The 7637-nt window shown below is 44.6% G+C and overlaps 1 non-coding gene across 1 annotated transcript; it reads left to right on the top strand.

The window, feature by feature from the left end:
- Window positions 1-7161: 7161 nt before the first annotated feature.
- Window positions 7162-7243, top strand: trnas-gcu (transfer RNA serine (anticodon GCU)). The gene has a single exon. It is a non-coding gene; the product is annotated as a tRNA-Ser (tRNA).
- Window positions 7244-7637: the final 394 nt, after the last annotated feature.

Raw genomic sequence — 7637 nt, 5'->3', positions numbered from 1 at the left:
GCCGCCTTCAATGAGGCAAGAATGAAGCTGGAAACTTTTCAGTAAGGCCTGTGAAATGGTAGCTTTAAATAGTGTGAACCCAGTCAGGTTGAGCTGGGGTTATGGAGATGCGGCTGTAGTGTGATCACGACTGAGAATAGCAAGTTTACCAAATTTGTAGAAATCTAACAGGCTTTTCATTGCACCACAAAGTTTGTGAATTTGAACCGCACCAGAATTGGAGTTTAGTTCAGTTTTCAGCTGAATCATTGACTGTTGTGCTGATTCATCACCAATTCCTTTCTTCTGGAGTTCTTGTCCCTGCTACTGACCAGAGGCAATTCCTTACCTTCTTGGTTGTGAGTTTTCACGGAATCATGATCAGACCAGAACCAGATGCTCACTCGCAAAACCTGCAAATTTCGTGCAGAAACCCATTGTCTCTAAACACATTTCCCTCCCAAATGCATAGAAATGTTCGATTGCTTAAATGTCTTTATCCCGTTCTGTGGCAGGATGTTGTGGATGAGCTGGGTAAAGACATTGACGTGTTTGGTCAGCCATGATGATATCAAACGGTGTGTAGGACACGTATTTGGACAAGCCTCCTACTGTTCCTGTCTTTCTGTGCTGTTTCTTACAGAAGGTTTTCAAAATTAACCTGATGGGGGCAATGTGAACCTACACAACGGAATATCAAAGTCCTCCTCTTTACCCCACCGCTCTCACAGCCAGAACAGACAGCTCCTATTGCTGCTTTAGATCAGACAGTGAAGGATTCTCTCAGGTGCTCTGTCAGACTGCGTGCTCCTTCACACAGGTTTCCAACTGGGTACATGGAGCAAGCAAACGTGTGGATATTGGGATTCAGGGACTATTACTGAAAGCAAAATATTTCATGTTACCTGTATGAATTTTCAGAAGGAATTTGGCAAACTTTCATTGATTCGAATTCTGTGCCGAATGAAGCCGATCGAAGGACAATCCCTGCGACAGCGGCAATGTAACATTGTCTGTAAGCAACGCAGGAACCAACAGAAACCCATTTTTCAATGTTGTGTATTTTTTTCACATTTTTGGTGTCCCTTTTTTTATCCTTTTCGTGAACCTGATGCTTCAATAATCACAGGTTCATGTCAGTTTCACCTTGTCTGCAATAGCTTTAATTTCAGAACCAGACGGTTCAGGGAAATGAAGCAGGGTGAGTGACTGAGGTACCAGTGGGGCAGCACACCACCACCAAAGATCCCACAGTGTTGTGGTCCAATGGTTTGTACTGCTGCCTCAACAGGGTCTAAAGTTCGATTCTAACCTCGGTGGACTGTCTGTGTCGAGTTTGCACATTCTCCCGGGAATGTGTGGGTTTTCTCCGGATGTTCCAGTTTCCTCCCATAGTCCAAAGGTTGTGCAGGTCAGGTGAGTTGGTCATTCTAAATTGCCCATAGTACATTTGTCAGAGGGGAAATGTTTCTGGTTGGGTTACTCTTCGGAGGGTTGATTGGACTTTTGGGTCCGAAGCGTCTGTTTCCATACTGTAGGGAATATAATAATCACAGCAAAACTAGAGCAGTTGAGTTACAGTTCCCAAGGTCCGTGAAGGTCACATGACAGGTTCGCTGTCTGCGGCTCCAGTCACACAATTCGTCAGCGCCGTATACTTAAAGGTGCATAACATGCCAAGGTTGTAAGTTCAATGCTTATCTAAAGATGCTGTTACCAGGGATTATTGAAGTATCAGACTGAAGCGCAGTTGGAAACAATGTTGAGTAAAGTAGTATTGGCTTGGAAATTCCGGTTTCTGATGTGGGGAAATGTTTTGCCGTTGTTAAATATGCCAATTATTAATAGAAAATCTGCAAATATTCCCCAGGTGAATATCCATCTATGTATAGAGAACCAGAGGTGAAGTTTTAGCATGATGACCTTCCTAAAATTGCTGACCCAGCACTGGATTACATCCTGGGAAAGTCTGTAAAAATCGTTTCACATCATTCAACTTCCTGCAAGCTGCACAGCGCATTCAATCAATCGAAAGTATAAGATTTAACTCCTTGTGGAGTTTGACTGTTGTCAGTAAACCTGGTAAAGGATCTGGGAAAGTAGTTTTGCTGTTGGGAGGAACAAAGGATCAAACTGGAATCAGGTTGAGTCTTCGCGCAGGATTTTTCAAGCGGAGATAAAAGAGAATTAATTGGACTCACTCCCCTTTCGGTTGATTATGACCAAATGTTCAAGACAACAGATAGCAATGACAATGATATTTTACATCGACAGGCCAAATCTTGCTCACTAGAGTCACCACAGTATTACAGACCAGGTGAGCGAGGGACATGATGATCCTTGTGGAAACCTGAGACAGTGAGAGAATTAATCCCACGCTGTTGATCTCATTTTTCTCTTAAACCAGTTAGTCAGTGGACTGAGCTAACTGACTTCCATTCAATGCAGAGCTAAACCAAACAGCTCAGTGCATTTACAGTATTAAATATTTCATGTCGAATGAGTTGCTGCACCTTCCAACTCCACCAGCTGTTCTTATACTTAACATTTTCACTTGCAGGTGTTATGCAATTTCTTTCCTATGAATGTTCACCAATTCGAGAATGTTTCCATTTTGCATCTCCATCCAGGAAGTCCAGAATCACTGTCGCTGTTTAATTCTCCCTGTGGCTGCGTGGGTTTGCTCAGGGTGCTCCTGTTTCCTCCCACAGTCCAAACATGTGCAGGTTAGGTGAATTAGCTGTGTTAAATTGCCCGTACTGTTAGGGGCAGGGGTAAATGTAGCGGAATAGGTCTGGGTGGATTGCGCTTCAGCGGGTCGTTGTGGACTTGTTGCTCAACAGGGCCTGTTTCCAAACTATAAGTAATCTAATCTAATCTATTCTAATCTAATATAATTCATGCCTTGTCTGCTTGCATTCGCTTTCCAACCTTCTTTATCATGTCCCGATGTGTTTGAAGTTCTAACGTCTAGTTTCCACTCATCTAAACGACGGAATTTCCCTCGTGTTTACTCGTAACAACTTCACATCAGCTGAATAACCTCTCTTCGGACACAACTAAGTCTTTCCTGAGTTCTCCCGCATTATTCCTTATTTAATGCTACCATCCCTTTAAACCCCCTCTTTTCATTTCTCGTGGCTTTATCTACCAGTAAACCTCATTTCCATCGTTAATAACGACATGGTATCATGGCCGTGTCATTCCTCGCGTCTTCATAGTCCAGTAAACACTGACCGTGTCTTTCATCATGTCTTTATATCCCTGTATATTTCAACCTGAGAAAGGATGCTGGGTCCAATTCAATGAATGAAAACTCACCACTAAGCTATGCAAACCTATAACCGACACAGGAATGGTGGAAACAATTTCAATTACAGCTGAATCGATTGGTTGCAACAGAATCGGGTCAAATCCCAGTTACATACATGACTGTTGCTCTTATAGTTATTTGTTCTCGACGTGTGCTGAAGTAACACAGTGAGGGATCAATTACTATTGCCAGTCATACTTAAGCGGTTAGGTATGAAATGCTGAAGTTGTGAGATCAGAGCAGTTTTTATTGACATAGACCATTCACTGTTCGAATATCAGTCTTAGGAATTAGACAGAGAGCGATTTTGAACGAAATTTGAGCAGGGAAGTTTACTCCATGGCGTAACACCAATTTGTGTGGTTACTTTGTTCTTTACCTCATTTGTGTGTTTTGCCTCTTTGGGGATTTTGAAGTTATCCTCTCTGTACAAAAGTTCCGTGCTTTTGCACCATTATACAAAAGATGCTTTACAATAACACCCAACGCTGTTTCGGTCAACTTGCACAGATATTGACCCCTGGAAACAGCACAGTGCACTCTTCTCGAGTCTGGAAAATAATTTGCTGCATTCCCGCTCTTGTGGCTCTTTTCATTACATCGGTTTCTGTTCTTCACGGAATCCAATTCAGCAGATCTTGTCACTGAGTCATTTCTTTATATGTGTTCAGATCATGTCAGCAGAATATCACAGTCCATAACCCAGAAGTCAGACCATACTCAGGGAACCGTACTCTGCTCTTGATCATTTCATGAACATCAGGGAGAAATATCAATGCTCTTCAAAATTTAATAACCTGTTTTTCAGAAGCAAGATAAACAGTTCCAGGTTTCTGCTTTTGTTGTCACACGGACCAAGATTGTAAATGCTGGAACCAGTTGAGACTGTCAGCTCTCCCACATCCATTTTCTCCCCAGGAAGTGTTCACCTGATGGTCTGAATTGGATTCTTCTAAAAAGAAGAATCTTTTTATCCATTGATTTCTGGTTTTGTGGCCCACAAGGCTCCTGCTGGGCCTCTGTACATCGTGCTGACGACAGCAGTTTCCCGCAGTCTTCCTTTTTTTTGGAGAAAGTACCTTCGAGGATGACATCAAAAGATGTTGGCTGTTACTGTGTGATACTCCACCAATGGAGACAGCTCTATCAATGGAGGCAGCTCAGTCCGCTGGGATGGGATAATTTCTGCAGTGTGTCCTGCGGATCAGATACAGTGCACAGATCATACAGAGTGCGAGCGCTCAAAAAGGCCAATTGGTCACTCGTACCTGTGTCAGCGCGGGAGTTACAAAATATGGGTTAAAGCGGAAACACTGGGGATTGGATCATGTTTCAAGTGTTTACGTGAGGCAGGAAGCAGAAAAAGATACACTGTGAAGCGATTGGGATCTGACGACAGGAGCAGCAAATAGGTTGTACAGCGCAGAGGAGAGCTTTGAAGTATTGAATTCTGATTGATGGGCCGATCATGCTTTCACTAGGCCACGCTACTACAGTTGATAATATGTCAGTGTCTCTCAGCATTGTGATGTCACAGGCAAATATCACCGTTACACTGCAGGAAATTCCTTTTTCCAATGTGAGGGCAATCTTTATGTAAAATAGCTTCAATATTTAATTCTTTCTCATAAATAATTCCACTCCATCTCAGTGTATTGTATTGTCTTCTTTCCACTGTATCTGTCATTGTGCCTGCACTGAAGTTGATTTGCTCCTTCTGCGTGTCTTTTACAGTCTGGGTGATATGATGCATTTGTACTGATCCACCTTCTGACTGAATTTTCCACTTCACTTCAGCCCGCCCTAACGTCTGTATCTGATACCATTCCCGTTGTCTGGGTGTTAAGTGCTCGTCTCAGATCCAGCCTGCCCTCACCCAAAATAAACGCAAAACTCAGACACACTGTGATCAATGCAATCCAGGGACATCTTCACTCCGAGGTCATTGATTATTCCTAGGAGAAAGTTCGGACAGCAGATGCTAGAGATCAGAGTCTGGAGTGTGGTGCTGGAAAAGCACAGCAGGTCAGTCAGCATCTGATGAGCAGGAGAATCCACATTTCAGGCATAAGCCCTTCAACAAGAATAAGGTTTGTGAGTCGGGACTGAGAGATAATTGGAAGGGATTTGGGGATGGGGGGGATGGGGGAAAGCGGTGGTTGGATGAAGGTGAGGGAGAAGATGAAAGTTCAGAAGGAACAGTGATGTAATGGGTTCAGAGGGCGGTGCCAATTTTGAGGCTTGGGACTTGGGGCAAGGGAAATGAGGAAACTGTTCAAATCCACACTTATCCCGTGAGGTGACAGAGTCACAAAGCGCAATATTTGGCGTTCGTCCTCCAGGTATTCGGTGGTTATGGTTTTGCGCTGAAGGAGGCCCAGGACCTGCACTCTTTGACGCAGTGGGAGGGGGAGTTGAAGTGTTCAGTCACTGGATGGTGAAGTTGCTGGGAACGGGTGTCCCAAAGATGTTCTCTGAAATGATCTGCAAGAAGGTGTCCTGTCTCCGTACTGTTGAGGAGACCACACTGGATTCAACAGATGCAGTAGATGACATTGTAAGTTGTAGGTGAATTTCTAACTGAAGTGGAAGGATCCCTTTGTGCCTTAGACGGAGATGAATGGAGTGGTGTGGGAGCTGCTTTTACCCTTCCTGCGGTGGCAGGGAAATGTGCCAGAAGTGGGGTGTGTGTTTATTGCGGGTTGTAGACCTGACAAGGGGTTCGTGGAGAGAATGGTCTTTTCAGAATGCTGATAGGTGTGTGGAGGGAAATATATACCTGATAGTGGGGTCTGTTTGGAGATTGCAGAAGTGGTGGAGTCTTATATGATTTATGCTGAGTTTGGTGGGATGAAAGTTGAGAACCATGGGATTCTGTCCTTCTTGCGGGAGGGGTGGGGTTTAAGGGCGGTGGTGAGTGAAGTTGAGGAGATGCACTGGCGGGCATTGTCAAACACGTGGGATGGAGACCAACTTGGACTTTCTGAGGTGAAATTGGTCATCCTGGGAAAAAATGCACTAGAGGCGGAGGAATTAGGAATAAGGGATTCTGTTTTTACACGAGGTGGGGTGGGAGGAGGTGTCGTATTGTTAGCTGTGGGAGTCAGTGGGGTTTAATATATGTCTGTCATTGGTCATTCCAAGAAATGGAAGGGAGTTGCCAAGAAGATCCAGGTGAATTTGAGGTCGGGGTGAAAGGTGTTGGTTGGTGAACTGGTCAACCTCCTCGTGGGAGCACAAAAGTGACGCCCAACACATTCATCAATGTAGCAGAGGATCAAGTGGAGAGAGGTGCCAGAGTAACTGCGAAACACGGATAATTCCACATATCTGACAAACAGGCAGGCAGGTATAGCTCGGTCACATGTGGGTGCCCATGGCTACCCCTTTGGTTTGGAGGAAGTGGGAGGATTGGAAGTAAAAGTTGTTGAGGGTGAGGACCAGTTCAGCCAGCTGGATGAGGGTGTCGGTGGAAGGGTACAAGTTGGGATGGGGCGAGATGAAGAACCAGAGGGTTTGGAGACTTTCGTCATGGCAGATGGATGTGCAGATGGACTGGATCTCCAAGGCGAAGATGACGCGTTGTCGACCAGTGAAACAGAAGTCTTTAGTGAGATTAAGTACATAAGTGGTGTCACAAACGTAGGTGCGAATTTCCTGGACTGGGGAGACAGGAAGGTGTTGACGTAGGAAGAGATGAGTCGGGTCAAACAGGCGCAGGCAGAGACAGCAGGTCTTAGGAAGGAGGTAGAATCGGGCAGTGTGGGGTTCATGGACAATGAGGTTGGAGGCTGTGAATGGGAGATTGGCCAAAGGTGATGAGATTGTGATGGTCTGGGAGATTATGTCATATCCTTTCATGCATACACGGCGAGGTGGCCGAGAGGTTAAGGCGATGGACTGCTAATCCATTGTGCTCTGCACGCGTGGGTTCGAATCCCACTCTCGTCGCTATTTTCGGATTACCATACTGTCGTATTGAAATTGGAACTCCAATGGTTAGTTTGTCTGCATCGACCACATGAAAAAACCTCAAAGATTAATTTGAGACTGATGCCTGAACTTAACGAAATGTAGACTGAAAGGGGATAATGAAAAGGAACGCGATTTTCTTTTCCAAGTCAAGTTGCTGTGAACGTTAATCTTATGAAAGAGATCCAGGGAAATCAAATAACGAGAGATGCGATGTGCATCTTTAATGCTATGGGATTCTTAATGAGTGTTTTGTCACATGAAATCTGGAGCAGGTTGGGTAGAAGTGATTCATCTTGGTGGTAAGAGCACAGAGAGACACCACAAAATAATAGAGATATTTCAAAAGGTGCAGGGGGTGGGTGTAGCGGCA

The sequence above is a fragment of the Chiloscyllium punctatum genome, chromosome 6 (assembly GCF_047496795.1).
Source record: "Chiloscyllium punctatum isolate Juve2018m chromosome 6, sChiPun1.3, whole genome shotgun sequence".
Lineage (NCBI taxonomy): Eukaryota > Metazoa > Chordata > Chondrichthyes > Orectolobiformes > Hemiscylliidae > Chiloscyllium > Chiloscyllium punctatum.
The sequence above is the reverse complement of the archived record's forward strand: the minus strand, read 5'-3'. Positions and strand labels throughout refer to the sequence as shown.